Raw genomic sequence first — 24,006 nt, forward strand, 5'->3', positions numbered from 1 at the left:
GATCTGTCAAGTCCATTACCACACCTTCTAGATTTGTTAGTTCAGAAAACCTAGGTGACATGTAGCAAGGGTAGCAGACCTTATCACAAAGTATGAATGCATGATTACACTGACTGCTCCAGTTGTCCCTGATAGACTGTTGTACACATATGCACCTAGGAAGCCATACACATATACTGCCGTACCTTGCTAAGGTCATATTCCTGCTGTGCTGCCATGTCATCCTGTGCCTCTGTATTGCCACCATGTGTCCATAGTTTATCCCTTCAGACTCCTGGAACAGAAACATACACAGGTCCGTGACACACCTGTCATTCTGTAACACTACTGGCAGTCCAACATCATGGAACAAAGATACACAAAGTATAATGTGTAGTCATGTCGCATGCCAGCATATACAGTACCTGTTATGCCTCACAAGTGGCATGGCAAAATAATACTGCACTACACATGTACATGTTAACTCATTAACCCCGACTACCGTCTCATGGTGCCTCTGTGCTTAGCACCGAGCACGCTGTGAGATGGTAGTAATTACATGCTGTTACATCCGAGTGTCTTCTCTCAGCATAAGTAACTTTGCAGGCATATTACAGCTACACTGTTGAAAATTAAGTTGAAAAAGTAACTGAACTTTATCAGCTACCTTGTCAACTTAAGTTTCAGCATGGAGTTTTATGGTCTTCATATTTGACTTTTACTAGAAAATCGGCTTGCAACACAGCCTGTAATTGCTTGTCAACAGCAAGCCGATTTAGTATGCTATTCATCCAGCAACTGTTGCAGCCAGTGAGAGTCACCTCTTGCGTAACACCCCCCCCCCCCCCGCTCTGTTCTGTCCAAATAAACAGTATCCTACAGTAGATATTTCCTTCCTTTTTCCTGGATTCTGTGGAATTATCTACTGTATCCCTCTTTATTGTGCCATTCGGGTACCATCAAAAAGCTGCAACGGAGATCCCAGTGTATTCTTGACAAAACCCTGACTTCAGCGGACAAGTCCTCATTACGGTAAGATAGCTTATTTCAATCAGCAGCCAAATTGCGCGGGTTGAAAAGTTGCAATGAACGAGCTTTCTTGCTTAGTGGTTGAGATGTGTCCAAAAAAGAAAAGGAACCACTAATTATTACGCCGCCCTCCACAATGCATTCAGTGTTGAAAAAATGCCTAGTGTAAACAATCACAGGTTGTACTCTTTGAATTTTGCCTGCACTGAATGTTATACTCGTTCTGGTTTTGTAGGATTTCACTTTAAAATTACTGTATACTTTGACCCTTATGCTGTCTGTCAAGAAGTTTGATTTGCTGAGGGGCAGTCACAAGACAAGAGCATCTGTAAGTAAAAATATGAGCAGTTGTAAATAGTGAGGCAGCAAGCAAAGGGCACATGATTGTTAGGTGTGTGTGTGAGTGGAGAGTAGGTTATGTAAAACTAAATGAGGGAAAGTTTGCTTTATTGTTTGTCGCTTGTGAAATTGCTGGTGTCATTTCAAATCAGGGAATAGACAACAGGTGAGATTAGCATTTTTCTCCTCATTAGCATTGCAGATTAGTGTTGTCCCTCTTCTCTGACTTTGTGCGATCTTGGAGTTCGTACCTGTGCGGTTTAGCTTTTCTGACCGGCAATTGTTTAGTATAAAAGCATGGTGAATGCAGTACTTGCAAAGGTTTCAGAAATCTAAATTTCCCATCTACAAGACCACATAGTCCGATACCCAACATAAATATTTCCAGTGTGTCATTCTGCATGAGCTACGCTATGAATCTGCCCATGTTTTCTCACAGAATACAGGAATCAATATAGTCCTGGCCTTCTGATCAAATTGGTTGAAACATAGAACGAATGTACTGGCTGTAATGTAGTCTGGGGTTAACATGTTGCGGAGATGTGTACTGCGAAAAGGAAACAGTGCTAAATTGAGTTATTTTCAGGCCAGTAATGCTGATTTGCTGATTCTTGAGCACTTGGTGTTCAGATGGGTGCCTTTTGTAAGTGAAACTCCTTTTGACTGCATGGCGGTAGTAGGCCAGCTTAATCTTCAGCAAAATGTTGCTTATAGGTAGTGAGTGCTTTTAATGGTGGTGTAGTATGAAATAAGCAAAAAAAATTTTGATTTTACAGAAGGGTGCATTTTAGTGTAATGGAATTGCTACTGTAGTTTTCTGTCGATCTTAATTTTTGTCTGATTTAAAAAAAGTAAGTGCATGCTACCACAAATCCGAAGTTGATTTGTTAGTGTTTGAAACTGTTGACATCTTGAAATATGTCATCATGACCCAATTAATGCTTTCGGAAGGTTAATTGCATGTCATTTTTTAGATCAGAAGTTGTACACGTATTGTTCTGCACGTAAGGGATGTATAGTTTGGCTTAGGAGGTTAAATAAAATGCGTGAACTTCCGTGTACAGCATGTATTATGTTCACTTTACCAGTCTGTGTGCTATTAACGGAAGCAAAAACCTAGGTTAAAGTAGTCTTATTTTTGTGGTGAATTGTTAGACACGTAGTTGATCTTGTTCCTCTGCCACGTTTAAGAAACTGATTTTAGATTTAGTGTCTGAGAAGCTGCTGTGTTTTTTCCCACTAAGCGCTAGGTATTGAAGTACTTCTTGCTCCTTTATATCTTGTTTTGTTAGGGATGTGCTAAATTAGTGGGTGTAGAATGCAAATATTTTTGTAATAGTGGTTATAAAAACTCCCCATTTTATTTGCGCAGATGAGTGGTTTCATATAGCAGATGTTGAATCAAGGTGTTCTGATAGTGGCTAGATTCAAGTTGTAGTATTCATATGTTTGCACTTAGTCTAATGGACTAGAGTCTGTTGCTGTCAGCCAGAGAGGACAAGATTATTTCATAGTATTCTTATAGGCAGTGTGCTTGTGGATAATGTAGTAGTAGCATCTGTAACATACATGCTGCCTTCTTTGGGGATATGGTAGACAGCATCTTTGATAACTGGTAAATGGACTGGTCTGCTGACACTTTCAGTCACAACATAGGCTCATGGAGCTGTCCAGCAGAATTTTAATCAGTTGTCTACCAGACTATGATACCATGGCCAAGTTACTGACAACAAGTGCAATACTTTGCGTGAAAATACTATGGTAGTATAATCACATGTCTGATAGTGGAAAAGAATAGGTGATCTTCATTAAATGGCTTTAGGTTCAGCATTTGACTCTAGTGCTATACACTGTTGTGTTTTGTATTTGTGTTTTGAACTGACTACATCCACTTATCACCACCTTCTGGACTTGCCTTGTTGTAAGTAAATTTTTAGGACATAGTAACTCTTGTACTTTCAAATAGGAATATAGTAAAGTATAGCTTACATGTTTTCTTTATTTGAGACTGTCCTGCAATGTTGTTTTAAATATTTCCTGTGATTTTGAACTCTGAAGTTACTGTGTTGAGTAGGACATAGTAAGTCTTGCACTTTCAAATAGCAATATAGTAAAGTATAGCTTGCATGTTTTCTTTATTTGAGACTGTTGGTGAAACATCACGCTTGCATTTGTTTGCTTGTACTTAGTGTTATCATTCATTCCACACAGACACACAAAAAATTCAATTTTTTTATGGAGATGAAGGAATAATGTAATGCAAGAACAGCATGGTGGCACAAGAGACACATTTAAAAAAGGATCACAAATTGTTACAGAACATAATAATGTATAATGATCCTTTTTGACATAACTGTTTATAAGAAATTTATCAGCATGTACTGTGTTTTGTATACGTTGTCTATCTTTATGGTGGAATTTACACAGCAGTGCCGGTGTATGTTCTGGAGGGCTATGTGTTCCATGTGGTGTGGTGTGAGTGTTGATTTTCTCTTGACCAGCTATTCCTGTCCTCGTTGGAGAGTATCTGCATAGCATATCTGGTTTTGTTGATATTTTCAGTCCAACTTCCAATTCATCCAACCTATTACTTCTGATGATATGTTCAGCATATAAATATAAATTATTTGAGGTACAGATTAAAGACATATATTGTGACCTGTCTTCGAAGAGACTACCCACAGTTCTTTTTAGCTGACACAGTCCAATGTTTTATATATATATTTATTATATTTTCTTGCACTCTTGCTTTTCTTCATTATCCAGCGGATGTTGTCAGTTGGATGCGATATTGACATCAAATCCTTCTTGCTTTATGAGAAGCATTTGCTGTGCGTGAGAGCTGGAGGCATCTCAGCTGTACATATTTTTGCAAAATGTTGAGATTTCTTTGCCTCGTTTATTTGGCCTGGCAAATTCTTTGTATGTTTTTATTTATTTATTTATTTTTTATTGTCTTTTTAGACAGGTAACCAAGATGGTGTTTCTCATAGATGCATTGTATTGCTTATGAAGCGTGGCTTCGCTTGTGTGACTACTTTATGTTGGTGATTGCAGACACTAGGAGCTATTGCTGAAGGGTAGTTCAGGGAAATGCTTCATGTTGGTGCTTGTGCATACACCAACATTTTAGTGTCACAGAAAAGATGTTGCATGGTTGGCTAATCCATCTGGCCATTTTGTCATCCAGGGAGCTGGCTGTGTTGTACTGAATCACTGGTAAAGTATGTCTTCTATCAGAAGACACAATATCTAGACTAGGTAACATGTCTTGGTGTTCAGCAATTTTTAGAAACGTCTAAGCAGAGTAAGAAATCCATGTTGCTGTTGTGAATGGGAATATCTTGTGCAGTCAGGTGACGGGCAACAACCCCACCAAGAGTTCTTTTTGCACCAGTGGTGATTACTACAGCAAATCTGTCATAAATGAGATCTGAATTGGGGTGACTTAAAATTTTGCAGAAAGGAAGAGTACATGTCCTACGTCCATTTTTTATAATTTTACTGATGACTGCACAAACCTTTCAACCATCCAAGAGAAATTATATTTTGGTTGATTTTCCTGTTGGAGCTTGTACATAGGAGGAAGTTTTACTGCATGGTTGTTTAGGGAAAATCTTTCATTCTGGTGCCTGTGCATACATTATACTGAAGGGCTCACTTGGGTGAATGCTTCATTTTGGTGGTTGTACATACTAGGAAATGTTACTGAAGGCTTGTTTGGTGAAACATTTTATTTAGATGCATGTATACCTGGACATACTAATGAAGATGTTGCTTGGGAAAATAATTAATTGTGTATCAGGGAAGTGCTTGTGCATAGATGGTCTGACTGCTGAAGTGACCACTGGGCAAAATAGTTTATTGTGCCATTTTGGTGCTTGTACATACACAATGCAAACAACTGGAGGGGTTACTGGGGACATATAGAAAGTCAGTCTGCAAATTACATTGGGTTGCATCACTTCTGCTTGTATTATTCTATTTGTGATTATACTGCCTCAGTGAGATAAAGGTTATCACTAGGTGACTACTGACAGCATGGAACTACCATATTTTGTGTGCATTTCTCCTGGCTTTGTCAGTCATGTGTGGAATTTAGGTGTAAGGTTCCTAACATAACCAAAGAAAGGCTTGTGATTATCCTTAGTGTCCTGTGCAATTTTTCTCTCGAAGCTGGCCTTAGACGATTTTATGAGTGCCCGTAGTTTTTTGCTAATACTGATCAGAGATGCCTTCCCTTTTTGGGATTTTGCTCTATCATGTAGTAGCTTCCTCCTTCTATTGTATAGTTTGTTTATGGCTGGGGCCCACCAGACAGGACGTCTGCCTTTGTAGGATTGGGTCTTGGTTTTATTTGGGATTGCATGATCCATGCATTCCTGAAGGTGTTCATAGAATGCGTTTTTAAAGGATTCTGCGGTCTGGGCCGTATTTTCCACAGGCCCGGGGGCTTTGAAGGATTCCGCCTCGGTTTTGAGGTGTGTGAAATTTGCTTTAGAGATGTTTTTCACTGTGGTTTTCTGGGCAGGGGGTGGGGTCGGGATGTAAATATCCAATGATATTAGTTTATGGTCTGATCTTACCAGTGAGGGATACACTTCTGGTCTGGAGCATAGTGTCCCCGTGTTGTTGATGATCAGGTCCAGTATGTTTTCCCCTCTTGTGGGAGTGGTAACAAGTTGTTTCATAACATTTGAGTTTATAAATTCTAGGAACCCTTGGGCTGGGGTGTTGGAGCTAGAGTAATGCTCCCAGTCTATGTTTGGGTAGTTGAAGTCGCCCAATATAATGGTGTTTGGAGAGACCTTCATATTTTCCAGTATTCTCAGGAAGGCCATGTGTTGAAGGGCTCACTTGGGTGAATGCTTCATTTTGGTGGCTGTACATATTAGGAAATGTTACACGCGTTTTGTTTGGGTAAGCGTTTAAGTTTGGTGATCGTGCATTCCTCAACATTCTACTGAAGGGTTTGCTTGGGTGAAGTGTTCATGCTGGTGGTAGTACATACTAGGAAATGTTACTGAAGGCTTGTTTGGTGAAACATTTTATTTAGATGCATGTATACCTGGACATACTAATGAGGATGTTGCTTGGGGAAATAATTAATTGTGTATCAGGGAAGTACATGGTCTGACTGCTGAAGTGACCGCTGGGCAAAATAGTTTATTGTGCCATTTTGGTGCTTGTGCATACACAATGCAAACAACTGGAGGGGTTACTGGGGAAACATAGAAATTAAGTCTGAAAATTACATATGGTTACATTACTTAGAATACAGCACAGAAATGTAATTATAGTGTAATATGACAGCATTTAAGACATCAGACACACCACTGATTAATTAAATAATGTAAAATAAGCAAACAAGAAATCACTTCTGCTTGTATTATTCTATTTGTGATTAGTAGTTGCATGAGTGAGATAAAAGTTATCACTTGTTGACAACTGCCAGCATGGAGCTACCATATTTTTTGTGCATTTTTCCTGGCTTTGTCAGTCATGTGTGGAATTTAGGTGGGAGGAAGGGCTCAGTAATATGTAAGTGTTATACTATTTTACTGAATTACTCAGGTGTTCTCCTTACTGATAATGAGTCTGTGTTACACAACAGCTGCACAAGGTAATATAATGAATGCCTAGTCAACAGGTTATGTGCAGCAATTATCACCTTTGTCTGAGCATGCATAACTTTTCAGTACTGAAAGGAAGGTCATTATCACATTAGCAATGAGTGCAGTTACAATACAGCAGTGAGTTATCACTTTTAGTAGAAGTCGTTATCACTTTGATGAATGCAGAAGCCAGATTGTGTTTTTTCTCTATTTGTAGTCATTGCAAGCCACCCCCTCCATTCTTCATCAACTAGCTAGCCTCCAAAACCTCTGATGTTATATATATATATATATATATATATATATATCTATATCTGTGCATATGTGTGTATATCGATATATATGTATGTACATAATGTACTTGCACATATACACATACACATACACATGAATATCAGTATGGTCAGGAAGGTTCCTCTTCAGAGATTTATGCCAACTTCTCTTGTGTTGGTGGGTGCATCACGGGGGGCATACCCAGCCATCCATGGATCTTGTGATCGAACTGGATTGCAGTTGGGAACTTGGACACTCTTCAGTTCAGCCCCATTGTGCTGCTGTCCTAGGTAGAAATGGCCTCAGGGCTGCCACTGTGATGCAGTGTTTCCCCCCGGAAAAGGACACATGCAAAAAGACAAAGCCTGGGGCAGAATTAGTCTTTTCACATGTTGTCTTGGTTGAGCTCTCCACTTAGTTTCCCTCCCTTCAGGTGTAGTAAATGTATGTAGGTCAGGGTAAGACCCTTTACATTAGCTCCCCCCTTTGAGTCCTTATGACCATTGCCGAAAGAACACATGTACATGGAAAAGGTAGAGGTAAGGCAGAGTGCTGGCACTGCATGCAGTCAGGTCATTGCTGCTACCAGCAGTCTGAGTGGGTAGCCAGCACAGGTATGGGACACTTCAGACGCCCACGGCCTGAAGTCCCCGTGCCTGTCCTAGGCATATTATTGGAGTTGCAGTCCTTACTCTGTTTTTTATTTTTACATGTGCCCCCTTGTCAGTCGTTGTGTGTAATTTTGTGTTTTCACGGGTGGTAGGTATGTACCTCCGCAGCGTCATCACCACTTATATACCTTATGAAAAGAATAATGCCCCTGTGGATAGGAGTGAAGATTTGGATGGTCTAACCAGGTAATGCATTATAATATACATATATATGTACTTTTCCAATAGATCTGTCAAACATCAGTAGTAAACTGTTTGCATTTTCTTTGCTGTACAGGTTTGTCCACATTCTAACACTGACATGGCTTCACGAGCAGGAGAACGACAAGTGAGAGTGTGGGTATGTGGCCATTCCTACATTCACTGGGCTGCCAGCCATGCCTCCATAACTGAAAACCAGTACAACATGAGTTTCTCCACATCCAGTCTGAAGGTATACTGGACTGCAAGAAGAGGTATGCATTGGAGCAGAGTACTGCAGTTGTTGGAAGAGAAGTGTTCCATCTACCCTGAGCCCAACATCCTTGTTGCTGCACATTGGAAGGAATGATGTCATCAGTCAACCACTGGGAAGGCTGCGGTTTCAAATCAGAGCAATTTTGAACCACCTGCAGTCGTGGTACGTTGTCATTTTGTGTGGTCAGTGGATCTACAATCTGTCCTGACAGCATCACCACAAAAGATGTTCACCTGTTCAGAAGGGATGGCATTCACCTAACTGAGGAAGGCATTGCCTTGTTATTGACTGACATCCACAATGGTGTGAGGAGAGCTATGCAGAATTGGAAATATGCAGCTTGTGAGAAGAATGGAAAACACCCATGACCAAGTAGGGACCAGTATGGTAAGTACAACTCTATTATGAAATGTGTTGTGTAAAATATATTTTTATGAGTTTGGCAAATAACTGTGGTAAGAAGCTGGTGAAGATGCTGAGAAAGAACTGTTTCAGGAGAGTGCTAGCATGTACAATCGAATATGTATTGTATGTGTATATGTATAATATTGATAGTTCCAACATATAAAAGAATTGGGCCTGTATGTTGTACACATGTGCAGATATCTATGTTTGTTTCAGACTTAGCTTATGGAAATTATGATGTTTTTTTCATATTTTGGTAAATAACTTTGCAAGGGAGCATCTGAATGTGCTAAGTAATACCTCATTTTGAAGACAGTACTGATAGTTCTAACATGGGTGTGGGGGTGCCAGAGGCCTAGGTTGTGCCCAACAGTTGACAGCATGTATGCGATTCAGGAAAGGGTGTGGGTTAGATGGGCCATAGAGAGGTGCCATGTGTGTCTGTTGGTGACCTACATGTGACAGTGGTGTTTGTGTATGCATGCGTGTACACAGTCCAGCCCAGTGCTAGCCCTTCATGTGTGTATGTTGGAAAGCTGTGGACCATACGTGGTAGAGTGGACAGTTCACCATCTCTGGCCATGAACACAGGAACTGACTCTGCCAGGAGTAGTACTGGCACCACCAGGCCCATGATCAGATGCTGTGCTAATACCAGACAGTGACTGCTGTCTTCTGGGGCTGGGTCCGCCACTGGACTGCCCAAGACCACATGCCCATGGCCTGCCACATTGTGATGTGGACAGCACACTACAATGTCTGTAGTGTTGGAGGTACTGCCACTACGGGAGTGTGACTGTGCATGGCCACGTGGGCACTCAGCAGATGGTGTTGCTGACCTACATCCACATGTATGACACCCAAGTCCAACACAGACACTGTCTCAACCCACCAGCTGTCCACTGCATCAGTGAACCAATCCAGGGTGTCCCCATTATGGTGCAGGCAGTCACAGATATCAGACTGAGCTGCATCCGGAACCCTAAGCAGCCATCTGGTGTTGTGTTCAGAATGTGCCTCCATGACAGCCCGAAAGATAAGCCGAGTGACCCATGATATGACACCTGCAACAGGTGTTGGATGGACAGCAGTCCTCCTAAGAGCACCCCTGTCAATTTGCCTGTGTGGGACCTCACCTGCTCTCTTGCTATAGCCAGCATCTGCACTCACTAACACCATAGTTGCCACACTGTCCTGTTCAATGTCTCCACTCTCTGACTGTCCAGTGACCTCTGGGGACTGGGTATGTATGGGCATACTGACTGTGTGCAGTGACAGTGGGGGGCAGAAGAGGGATGTCAACCTCTGGGACAGATTCAGCCCCCAACAACCCCACCTGTGCCTCACTATGGCTACCATCATCATCAGGTAATATGTGGATATATCCACATGTACAGTACTACTGTGATACTGGCTGTATTGCTGACATTCTGAGTATATGTGCACAACTGAGCATAAACCCCAACTCCCACCCCCCCCCAGTGCAGATAGACCTGATGCCCGTGTACAGGTATGTGCAGCCTGCCACAATGACTGATGCAGTATTACACTGGTGAACACAGTAAGCTTACCTGGACACTCCTCTGCTGTGGGCACTGTGGCACCCACCTCCATGATGTATGGTGCGATGGATGCCTGGGAGTTGTCGTGTGTTCCTAGGTTCGCCAGGAATTCCTGTGTGGCCGAGAGTGGTTGTTCTGTCACAGGCCCTCCACTGGTGGTGGCACAATCCCTGGCAACATCAGATGCCCTTCGTCATGCAGCATTCAGCATGCCTGTGGCCCAGTGTTGGACCTGCTCATAGGTTCTGTCCTGTTGTCCAATCTGATTGATATCCCACACACCATCTGCCCACAGTGCTGCCTGCTGTTCCCGATTATGCCTTCCCCTGGACAACAAGATCTGATTGTGCTGTCTCAGTCCATCCACTATTATATCATTCTCTGCATCAGAGGAGGAGTCATGTCTTCTTTGGTACATGGTTCCTGAAAGACAACAAAAGGGGAGCACATTACAGGACCAGATACATGGATGTCCACTAAGTACAGATCCAGCGCACCCATTATGGCCTGCACTATCAACTGCTCCCTCACACATCATACCACACAGTCTGGCAACACATGGATACCACCAAGATAGTAGTAGTACTGGGGTTTCTGACAAATGATTGGCCAATCATTGATGGCTGATGTCAGAAAATAGACAGACATCTGAGTCTGACGTCATACCCCTCAGAACACAGTTATGCTAATGTAATATCTGTTGTTCTATTCACTTTCTTACTTTGTATAAGCAATAGTTGCAAGGCCCCTAATTTGAACTTTTGTCCCTCCATTAATTATGGCTTTGTTTAGATATTTTGCTTTAACAGCAGTGGCGGCTGGTGACTTCAAATCAAAGGGGGGCTGCAGGGGATAGCTGAATGGGTGGGGTCAATGGGAAGGGGTGCGGCCAACTAGAAAGGGGAGGAGCTATGCTCAAAACCACAAAAACTAACTTTAATTAAATATGCTGCTCTGGGTGCCAAACCCTCATTATGAGAGTCCAATCAAGACAAATGAAGTGTAAAAGAATAAAAATATTTAAATGCATTGGCTGCATGACAGCTTACTTAATATCTAGATGGAAACAAAAAGGTTGCGAGGCATGGAAAAATAAATTACTTTTTAAATACATTACGGGAATGCCAATCAAAATCAAGTATAAGAAAAACAAGCAGCACTAAACTCAAACTACTTCTCCTTGCACTGCAGTTCTAATTATAATTTATATTCAGCTTTATTAAAGCACCAAGTAACATGCTGAAAGTAGCAATCTCTGTGATGCCCCCACTTGTAAAAATGTTTCTTATCCAAAACAGACCTGCTGCCTGACAACTATCTACTTGTTTCATGGGGAAAACACGATCAAAGTAAAAATGAAAAGCAAACAAGCTCAAGATACATTGCTTAAATTATTACTGTACAGGTTATGGATCACACATGAATGGCATTCTGTTTAGTTTACTGGTAAAGCCCTCAGAGATCACTAGAAGTCTCCAACAAGTGTAATGAGCTTCTTAAAATAATGTAATCCTATCCTTTACTACAAATACTGTCATATGCATTTCAATATCCAATGCTTATACATTATCTAGTTAAGTATTCTCTGCATGGCAACAACAGAAAGGCTTCAATGTTGGCAATTCTTTAACAGTATGCTTATTAAAGCTTACTTGCATGTTATGATCTCAGACAAGCTTACTTGATGGTCATTAAAGCATTGCTACTTAAAACACAGAGCAACAGGCACTTTGAGTAATAAGCATAAATCAACAGTACAAAAATATGACAGAAACCAGACCTTTCTGAAAAATCAAGGACAGATGAAAAGCCACTGTAGTACTTGTGTATACCTTGTATGGGGGGATACCCTGCACATCTACACTGCATAACTGCTCCTTGCTTTGCTTGGACACATCTAGAGTCACTACATGGGGGAGTGGGGTGCAACAAGTATGTCACAATTTGAAATGTCTCTGGCTGACGGTGATGGCCCTAACACATTTGTCATACCTCTCACCCTCAGAGCAAAAAATCTGGGCAAAGCCATACAGAGAAGTGGGACAAAGGCCCAAAAATAAGGACAATTTTTAAATATTGCTCTTATAAACTTAGAAAGAGAATAGTAGGTCTTGCATTAGTATGAATTCTCTGAAGGATATGAAATCTGAAATTCAAATGCCTGTCATTATTTTCTAACTTCAGTCTTTAATGATTTACCACTAATTTGCCAAAAAAACACAATTTTATGAAAAAATGGACCAAAAATGTGATGCAACAATATAAAATAGCCACACAATACAGCTGGGAACCTGTCAAAGGAGGGACACTTTTTTAATATTAGTACTGCTAACTTGAGCAGCTGACAAAATAAAAAGAGTCTACTTGCATTTCTGAAACAAAAGTAATCTATAACTCTGATTATTACAGTTATTTCTTAATTGTAAACCCTCCATGTTTTCTTCCAACATTGCTATTTTGCAGAGGGATTATTAGGAGAAGAGCAACATTTTGAGCCAAATTCAGGGACAGTTGAGAGGTTTGGCTATGCCTAATTCTATAAAGCAATTTGCATGTACCTCTCAACCTGTTAATGCAATAAATCTGGACAAGGCCAAATATATTGGGGGAACATATAAACAGTACTAAAATGGGACAGTTGATAGAACAGGTCTTACTTTTAGCATGCATTTTTCTGAAGGTTATGAAGTCTGAAACTAGTGTGTCATTATTTAGTGACTTAATTCCTAAATGATTTGCCAGAAAAACACAAATTTTATAAGGAACACACCAAAAATAAGAAGCAAAAAACCTATTCATTTTTTGAAAATCTGGACAGTTGGGAGGTATAGTTCAGCTGGGGCTGTCTAAGTTTGCCGCCCTTCCCCCTCACAAAACCATGGTCGAATGGAGCCTCCCCCTGCAGCCATTCCAAAGATTCATTACTTTGCTATTTCACTCCATTTACCATAAACACTAATGTGCATACTGATTTACTTCTATGATGATTTGAACTTCATTTGAAAGTTTTATTTTGCATTTTACAGCACAAACACAAAGACATCTGCTAAACAAACTTGGCATTAAAACTTCTCTGCCCTTGAAACTCACATTCATTGAAACAACATTAAAACCCACATTCAAAGAAAATACATTTTACCCGTGGCAGATAAAAATTAATACTGGGCTGTTTTCAAATCATAGGCCCCTTGCATATGAAACATACATGTGCTCTTTGATACACCTTCATATTGCTTTGAACATTTTTCCAGTAAACAATGAAACAAAACTGCCCAATTCAGAACATTTCCATCATAATAGTCTACTCAAACTTCTACAGTCCACCATTATCAGTAAATATGCACAATCTCTGAAGTAGTAAAAAGTCATCTAAATAATTCCACGTTAAATAAATCTGTAATGAAGAGGTTGCTGCTAGCAATCACCTTTATATTTCATGGTTTCATCGAAAAATAAAGTGTCTGATGCCCTGAGGAATAAATTGCCTAAATTACATTAAAAATAAGCTAGTAATATTGCAATAGGAAATGGATGGCAAACTGATAACAGGCTCATAGTTAGTATCTTAACTTTCAGTACGGCAGCATTCACCCCTTATGGGAGTAGAACCAACAACCTTCTGCATCAAAAGCAAGTACACACCCTGTTGTGCTATTAGCAACGTGAGCTGACTTAGCATAATCAGCACTAAACTTCTCTTCCCTGCAGCTCTCAGCTCCTTGTAAAATCTACTCAATACTCAACTGCATCAACTTCAGCACAAGGCGTCTGGAAAAAGCCAAATTTATTGGGATGGGTCAAAAAGGGCAAAACCAGGGACACATTAAACATTGCTTGTATATTCTTGAAAGCTGCTAGAATAATATGCTGTGTTACCACCATACATTTTACTGCCATGGTCCCTGTCCAATTGAGTCTGAACAACATACCACTATGCCAAATCACCTGCTTTGTGAAAGAAAAATGCTGTGTTACCACCGTACATTTTACAGCCAAGGTCCCTGTGCAAAACAGTCAAGAGCAACATACCACTACGCCAAAATCAGCTGCTTTGTGAAAGAGAGGAAGACTGAAACTTAAATGGCTATCATTTAATGAATTCAGTTCTCACCATAGGTGTCAACCTCTTAGCACAAAACACCTGGACAAACCCAGTAATGAGGGAATACAGCCCTCAAACATATTCAGTGAATTCAGTTCTTGCCATAGCTGTCAACCTTAGCACAAAAAACCTGGACAAAGCCACTAACAGGGTATTACAGTGCCAAAAATAAGGACAAATTTGAAATAGTCATCTTATAAACTTAAAAAATTGCTATAATAAAAGGTTGTGTTCGTATATATTTATTGCTAGAATAAAACGTTGTTTTACTATGTATTTTCTGAAGACTGTGAAGTCTGAAATTCAAATGCCTGTCAATTTTACTTCTGATGGAACAAAAACAATTTTCAGCAGAGGCCCAGGGAGAAATACTGTAGCCACATGTCTTTGTAAAATGGCAGGACACCAGAGCAAATCCACACAAACACAGAGATAAGATGCAGACTCCACACAGAAGGCACCCCAGCCAAGAATCAAACCACAAATCCTATAGCTGTGAGGCAACAATACTGCCACTGCACCATCAAATATGTAAGGAATTAAACATTCAGAAACCTGAAGTCTGAAATTCAAATGCCTGTCAATTTTATTTAACATTTGTTAATCAGGACAGTCTGACTTGGAACAAAAAAACAATTTTCAGCAGAGGCCCAGGAAGAAATAATGCAGACATGTCTTTGTAACATGGGAGGACACAAAAGCAAACCCACACAAACACAGGGAGAAGATACAGACCCCACAAAGAAGGAACCCCAGCCAAGAATCAAACCTGAGAACCTGCAGCTGTAAGGCAACAATGCTACTACTGCACCATCAAATATCAAGCATCGCGACATTTACAAACCACAGATATTATGAGGAACAGATCAGATCACATATGAGGCAAAAATCTGCAATTTTTTTACAAATGGTGGTGGGTAGGGAACTCAAGTCTTATACCTGCATACAGGGTACAGGGTTCAAGCTTGAGGTATTCCCTACCACACCACCATGAGTGTAACCACCAGTATATTGCACCTGGGGCATTTTCACACACACACACACACACACACACACACACACACACACACACACACACACACACACACACACACACACACACACCACCTTCCAACAAAGCCAGAAACAAACTCTCAACTGTACTGAAAGCATGATGTGATAGTGTTCAATCTCGCCGTTTGTTCTTACACATGGGTGCAAGCTCTGCATGCTCGAGACAATCTAATACCCACAATCCCCCTCTGCCTTTACCCCAGATCTAGTTTGCCGCTGCTGCGTTCGCATCGCTGGGAGCTAGCTCGAGCATCTTGAGATAAGATATAACTTTATTTTTGTTATATTTTAGGAAAAGTTTGTTCTGAAAGTACCTTTTGGTATACTTAGTGTATGTGTGTGCGTTAAGTTTATTTAACTGGTTAGAGTTTTTCGGGGCCTACCACCCCTGCGTAATTTTGACAACTGGACTGACATAACATCGGATTTGACCTTTTTCTATTGGACTTGACTCTTATACTGGACTTGACTTTTCTCTTTTCTGGAAAATGTCTGAGAAAATCAAATCAGGCTTTAAACGTTGCCAGTGTGGCCAAAAAAAATGTCAGTTACTGACAACCATAGTTCCTGTGTCTACTGCCTTGGCCCTCTCCACTTACAAGAGGACTGTTCAATTTCTCACTCTTTTAGTGGGAGGGTCATGACAGATAGGCGCAGGAAACTCATGGACAGAGGGTTATTAAAACCTTCCTTTCAGGAGGCTCTGGATGCTTCAGACCAGGCATCCAAATCCTCGAGAATCAAGACGTCGGGAGCCCAAGTCATCGGCTCCGAGCTCTTGATAAAGTTAGATCACCGGTTCCACAGACTTAGTGTTCAACTGGTGTCGGTTCCGGTGATGGAGCTCCCGTTCTTCTTCTAAGCTCTCAGATGTGGATCGTGTGGTGCAGAAGTTATTGGAGCCTATCCAAACTTATTTCAGTTTCCACCCAGTTGGTGGAAGGCCTCCCATTGTCTCCATCCATTCCTCCTCCGAGACCTGCGAGTCTTTGGAGCGGAAGAGGTTGATCTTCTGATTGTGGAGCCCTCGGGTCCAGAACCGTCCTTCTCTCGGTCTGTTCCTCTCACCTCGACGGTTCCGACGGTACGAGGTCTGGAGCCCGACGATCTGTCCTCGAGTCGGACCGATGTTGCCTGTTTGGGATTCTTCCCATTTCGATCTGATGAGGAAGGTGTTGTCTACACAGACAACCACATCAGTGAAACAACCTCTCCTCCCCATAAAGGGCCGTTATCCTCCTCTGCACACACGGCCACATCCAAGCATCGAGCACGGTGTCTCAGCCACCCCTGGAGGTGCCCCTCTTCCTCGGAGGCTTCTTGGATGCTCCCGAGGAGACACTTGGATTCTCCACAAGAATCCTTGACATCGATACTGACTTAGATGAGTCAGAAGGGTCCCTAAGTCACCTTCAGAAGATGTCTCTTTTCTGACATATTGGAGATCCTGAAACAGAGGTGACTGGCAGTCCTTCTGAGGATGAGTCAGTCTTGCTGAAGGCATTTTCTTCCTCCTGGGTCAGGCGTGGGAAACTCCTGACACAGTGGAACCAGTCCCAAGGAAACCCAATAAGTATATCACTGCACCCCAGGACAAGACTTACAACAAGTGGGCTATGGTGGTGGCAATCTTCCTCATCTGTCCATCCCTAATAAAGATTCTAGGACTATGGACAGGTAGTTCACTTTTCCATGCGATCCTGAACTATTTGACCCACTTTACACTACAGAGGATCTAGTCAAAGAGTTGGGAGATACCCTCCAGGGTACACAGATGCTGCTGTCTCAGAGAAAGTGACACACACAATACACTTACATCCATTGTGAACTTTCGTCTTCCTGGCGACAATCCTGGATGCGCTTATGTTCATTCTGCCTTCAAGTCTTTCCTTACTAACGCCCATTTTTGCGGTGCCACCGTGGTGGAAAATGTGGTTTGAAACCCCAAGGATCTTTCCCAGGCACACAGGGTGATGCCTCTAGAGGCAGAGTGGAAAGGCAAGCCGCCCTGCCGGCAGAGGTCCACAGAATCAAGGTGACAGGTATACACTCCTGGTAAACCTTTCCAGCACTTGAGAGGAGGCCCGACTGTCCTGCTCTGGAGGCAGTCCCAGCTTTATACCCTCAGGCCTGGCAAAACATAACTACAGACAAGTGAGTAAAAGCGTGGTTACCAGAGTTACAACATACCTTTCTATCCCATCCCAATCCAAAGAAAAGACTCCCAGATGTACAGACACACAGAGCCAGCAGCTATAGAAATTTCAAAGCTGCTAGAAAAAGAGTCATCAACCAGTCCCAGCGGACCAGAAAGGATTCGGGACTTACTCAAGGTTCTTTTAGTTCCAAAGAAACAGGGGACTGGAGGCCCATTCTGGACTCCTTCCATTCTTACAGAAGGGCGACTGGATGTGCTCAATAGATCTGAAGGATGCATACTACCACATCAAAACATCCAGAGATCATGGCTGGGTGCCAATCACTTTCAATTGAGCCCTGCCCTTTGGTCTGACCTCCCACCACACAGCGTCAACTAGTACAGGCCAGAGACTATACTCTTCAACTGTCACCTAGGAATTTCCGTCAGCAGGGGAAAATCCTTACTACAACCATCACAAAATATCTATTCATAGGAGTGGAATTAAATACACAGCAGTTAATTCTAAGACTTCCTCCAGAAAGGATACTTTCACTTCAGACTCACATCGTCTTCTTCTCTTGTCAGGAAATCCCCAGCAAAACTGGTACTGAAGGTTTTGGGACTCATGTACATGAGAGTCCTACAGTGGCTACTGTTTGCACAATGGTCATTCAACAACTACCTCTAACACGAGATTCTCACACACAGACACATGCAAAACACACCTAAACTGGTGGCTCCAAGCGTGCAACCTTTCCAAGGAGACCATTTGTGCTACACACACAGTTACGGTCACCACGGACGCTTCCCTGATAGGGTGGGGGGGCATCTTTCAGGGACAGACAGTCCAAGGCGAATGGACCAATTTAGAGTACAATCTGCACATCAATGTTCTAGAGTTGAGGGCAGTGTTTCTAGCGTTGCAACTTTGCTCCCCTTCTTCCTCTGGGAACTATTGCAGTTCAGACAGACAACATGTCGGTAGTCTGGTACATAAACAAGCCAGGGAACCAAGTCCTATCAGCTATGCAGAGAGGCCATGAGAATCTGGCAATGGGGTCCACGGTCGCTTTCTTAGCAACGCACATCACGGGGTCATCAACATCATAGCCGACAGGCTGAGCAGACAATTCTGTTACAGTGGTCCCTAAAACAGTCAGTTGAAAAAAGATTTTTCGCACATGGGGGCCAGCCGTCCTGCGATAAGTCCCAGCGGCTCTGATTCTTCCCCTGATATCAAAGTTTCTCCAGAAAGCCAGAAACCTACACAGGACAATAATCCTCATTGCCCCATTCTGGCCTCGTCAAATTTGGTTTGATGACACACTGCATTCGGGGACCCTGGATCCTGGACCCAGAGCCAGATCTATTGACTCACTCGTCAGGGGCATGTCCCTCCATCTAGCAGCAGCCAGGTCTGATCTTCTTTCTGCAGTTCAGAATATATTAGTGGCTTCTCATAAAGCTTCCACTACTAAAACATATACTAGTAAATGGGCGATTTGTATTCTGGGCGATTACACAGCAGGTGGATCCTGTTATAGCTCCTTTGAATAAAATATTACAGTTTTAACAGACTTGTTCCATCAGGGTGCTTCTCCTGCCACATTAAGAGTTCAATTGGCTGCCATTTCTAATTTCCATGTGGAAGAATGCATATTAGACCACCAATTAGATCTCAGTCTAAACTTATTGTTATCTAAGTTAATGTTGCCCGTTTGAACCAGCTTCCTCTTGCCCAATGAAATTTTTGTCCTGGTAGACTCTCTTTTTGGAAGCCATTACATCCGCTAAGTATCTGAACTTCAAGCTCTCCATTAAGCACCCTTATTTGATCTTTCACTCTGACAGAGTTTCTCGCACTAATTCATCCTTCCTTCCTAAAGTTTGTTCTATTAATAATATTAATCAGTCCATTGAATTACCCACTTTCTTCAAGAATCACTCCAATAAAATGGAGTATATGTTGCACAAATTAGATGTTCACAGACAGCTAAGGTTTTACTTGGATAGAACAAAAGATCACAGAAAAACTGATCAACGTTTTGTAGCCTTTGCTGATAACAGGAAAGGAGTAGCGGTTACCAAAGAACTCTTTCTAAGTGGTTAACGGATTGTATCATCTATGTCTATGATTCTTCAAATCAAACTCTTTTGCACAAACAAAGGACATTCAACAAGGTCAGTGTCTACATCCCTGGCTCATGCAGCTCGCCTACCACTAGACGCTATTTGTGCGGCTGCTACTTGGTCTAAGCCACATACATTCATTTCTCATTATAAGGTAGACAAGGTTTCTAGGGACAGAGCAACCTTTGGTTCCACTGTGCTCAAGAACGTCCCGTGAGTTCCTCAGGAACAAGGGAGATTGAACACTATCACATATAGAAGTTATGTCCTCGTTCCATGTGGAGTGTTCATCTCGCCTTGGAAGAGCGTTCAGTTTTGGTGCCTGGCCTGGGGCATTCTGCTTCTGCATTGCAGTTGTTGTGTATATAGTTGACATGTATATATATCTGTATATGTGTATATATATATATATATATATAGACTCTTAGTTCTGTGCATATGTGATGTAAGCATGAGTGTGCTCTCTCTGACTTCTGGTTTGCTTGCAAACTAGATCTGAGGTAAAGGCAGAGGGGGATTGTGGGTATTAGATTGTCTCGAGCTTCTTCGATGCAGAGCTTGAACAAAAGGCGAGATGAACACTCCACATGGAACGTTATGGTAAGGACATAACTTCTATTTGTGTACTTTTGTTATGTACTGGGTTTTGCAGCCCCACAATTACAACAAAAGCAAATTTCCAAAACCCATCAGTAATTGGCATAACATTGGTGAAGTGTATCACAGTTCAGCCAACAATGATTGTGACTGACAGGTTAACAACTTGGGAGAATCAGCTATCAACTAAATTGACTGTTACCATGTATAACATATAAGTTAACTGCTAAGATGTTATATGTATGATCTTATGTGTGATATATATTTTCCTCACTGAAGTTGATTGATTTAAAACAAAGGAAAATACGTTGAATGAAGAACAAGAGTTCACAAAACACGAATACACACACACACACAAAGTAAACTCACCATACATAAATCCAACACACACACAAAGTAAACTCACCATACATAAATCCAACACACACACAAAGTAAACTCACCATACATAAATCCAACACATACACAAAGTAAACTCACCATACATAAATCCAACACGCACACAAAGTAAACTCACCATACATAAATCCAACACACACATAAAGTAAACTCACCATACATAAATCCAACACACTTACCTGCAAGTAAATCACCATAAATTCAATGTCCTTTCTCCATAAATCCAATGCAAGTACATCCAAACTTAGCCCGCGACCTGCAATACATCCAAAGACCCGCGAGATCCAAACCCCGCCTGCAACTCCAGACCCACCCGCAGGATCTTCCCGACGAGAGACTGCAGCAATTCCAGACTGCTGGTGTTGCAGTCCGACCCCGACGCGTTTCCCCAGCGAGTCTATGCAGTTTAAAACTGCATAGATTTGTGGGAGCTCCGTTCCTCATGTTTCCCTATCAGGGCTGCCTGGAGCATGCGCAGAGACTCTCAGCAGCAGTCCGGACTACTGCGCATGAGCGAATTTTTAAACTTTTTTTTTCTTTTTTATTTATTTGTTTTTATTTTTATTTCTTTTAGTATCAGTTGAGGGGGCTGCAGTCCGGCAGTCCAATAGCACGGGCCGCCCCTGTTTAACAGGTTGACAGCTATGTTAGGCATAGCTTTCAACCATACAGGGAACAACATAAACAGGATCATGGACCTAGCCAGACTGCATCAGAGACAATCAGGGACACTTTTCAAATCTTAGAATTATATATGTGAGACAATGACAGAATGAGAGGAGGTGAATTAGTGTACATTGTCTGACATTACAGGAGTATACACCCTTACTTATTGTCACTATGTTTTACGTGTAATTCACTAGCTTCCTACAACAGCCAACTGTTGTAGGAGGGAGTAAGAGGGACCAGAGCTAAGATGTGGGTGGAAATCGGGGACATTTGAGAGGCATGCCTGTAGTTGTAGAACAGCTGAGTATCAATGACATCTCATTACTATACATCTATGACAGGCTTAATGCTGTGATTCCTCATACTTCCATTCTCCCATCTGCATCCTGTTATGTGGAGAAATCAATTATTATTTTTATTTAACATTTGTTAACCGGGAAAGTCTGGCTTGGAACGTAGTCAATTTTCAGTGGAGGCCCAGGGAGAAATGCTCCAGATGCATGTCTTTTAATTACATACCTGGTTGAGTGCCGTACTCCTTTGTTCAACTTTGCTTCCCGTAATCTTTTGAAACTACTCTCTCTGTGTGAGGTAAGTCTCATACAGACTTGTTCCTCATAACCAGCTGCTTGCCTTTTTTAAGGTATTGCTTATTAGCAGGTAATTGGCTCTGCACCAGTCTTCGGCTCTGATGTAGTAATTGCAGCCAAAACAGCTGGATTGCACTATCATTAGCCAGTGAACTGCCACAACAGTGCAATGTATAAGGTCTTCATGTAGACCTGGACCCTTTTATTAGCTGTTAAGATGGACATTACTGAGGTGTGGAGACTACAGCATCGCAGAGGGTAGGTACCATAACTGTCAGCTGTAGAGGTTTGTGCGGTATGTCCACAGTTTCACCTCATATGTGTGGTCAGTGTCCCATGACATTGTAGTCATTTGGCAATTCACTGACAAACATTTTGGGTTAAGGTCAGTAATGGAAGCCAACTGTAAAACATCCCAATCTCTGGACTTTTGTCCCCCCATTAAGTATGGCTGTGTCCAGATCCCTTGTGCTACGGGGTTGAGAGGTATGGTAGGTGTGTAGTAGCTACTGTGTGTGTGCTACTGGCTGCAGCTACTGCTACAGCCTAGAACAGATAGAGGGGAGTGTGAAAACTTTGGAAGACAACAAATTGTACATGTAAATGTGGCAGCTGTGGCAGCCCTGTTATTATGGCAGAGCTAGGGTAAGGTTACCCTTTACAATCTAATAGAGTCATGTGATTAAGGTACATCTGTTATGCAACAGTGTCAGTAACAGAGTAGTAGGTGACACGTACTTTAATAATATATGGATATGTGCAGTGTGTCCCAACCTGCAGACCTTTAACTTGCAAAACTGGATATTAGGCCATTAATTAGCAGTAACCTGTGAGGATAAAGTTTGCATGACTCAGTCATTAATTGTTGTCTTCACAATAATGTGATTGCACTGCAACACAAGACTGGATTTGAACCCGGGACTGTGTGGCAAAATGTACTGCATGCAAAGCATTTAACAGACTGAGTCACTGCTACAGCAGGTGTATTTGCCAGATATATATACAGACATACAGGCTGTGACATGCATTGTCTGCATCCATCATTATGTGCATGGCTTTCTATGGCTGTATTTCTGCATCACGGTCCAAATTGAACATGTTCTTTGCCATTGTTGCCTTAGCAGGTATCTTTCTGTACATTGCTGATACAAGGGCACATTTACCTGCTATCACAGGCCTCACATCCATTTTTATGTCTGTGGTTGCATAGTGGTATATTATTGCACCAGAGTCCAAGGAATACTCCCATTTTTCCCATTAATTTTTAATTCCAGTTTGCGCTTAGTGATGTGGTGTGCAGCTCTGCTGAGTCATGCCTAATGACTGTAAATGGCAATCACTATGTTTTGATGCAAACACCTATTTTAATTAAGATCTGTGTGGTGTGGCAGGTTAATGCAGTGTCCTGCAGGTGTGATGGGCTTAGGTTCAAAACATAGCAGAGATGTTTATTTGGTACATGTGACTTAGTGCTATAAGCACATGTATTCATTAGAGCTCTGTTTAACTGAGCTGAGTAAAGCCGCGCAATGTGCCATACAGCTCTGAGCTAAGAAAATATAAAGAAAAGAAAAAATGGGAGATAGGAAAATGGTGAAACGGGGCAAGCAGGGGGGAAAACATAGTGAAAGGCAGGTAGAGATGTGTAGAAAGGTGTGGGAAAGAATTATAGCTATCCATTTCTTGTACATCAACAGCTCTGCAGTTTGACAGATTTTGTAGATGAATTTGAACTCTCAAACTCCAGAGAGGGGTGAGGACAACATAACTGCATTGTCAAGCCAGTTGGACCAGGTAAATGAAGAGCTATGTATGGGGCAATTATATATATTTATTTTTTGCGACAGATGCCCATTTTTAATTAAGGTGAGAGTGGAATGTTGGGGAAGGGACTTGGGTACACAGGGAGAGGTAAGTTGGGTAGGAAATGATGCATTTGCAGACAAGACACATGAGGTGAACACCTTTGATGTGGAGGGTGTTGTGGGAGTCCCAC

General features: G+C 41.8%; 1 protein-coding gene across 5 annotated transcripts in view; it reads left to right on the forward strand.

Annotated features, from left to right (window-relative positions):
- Window positions 1-24,006, forward strand: part of STX17 (syntaxin 17) — a 1,023,817-nt gene that overhangs the window by 296,769 nt on the left and 703,042 nt on the right. The gene's annotated exons all lie outside the window — the stretch shown is intronic.

The sequence above is a fragment of the Protopterus annectens genome, chromosome 12.part0 (genome assembly GCF_019279795.1).
Source record: "Protopterus annectens isolate FY-2018-M chromosome 12.part0, PAN1.0, whole genome shotgun sequence".
Lineage (NCBI taxonomy): Eukaryota > Metazoa > Chordata > Ceratodontiformes > Protopteridae > Protopterus > Protopterus annectens.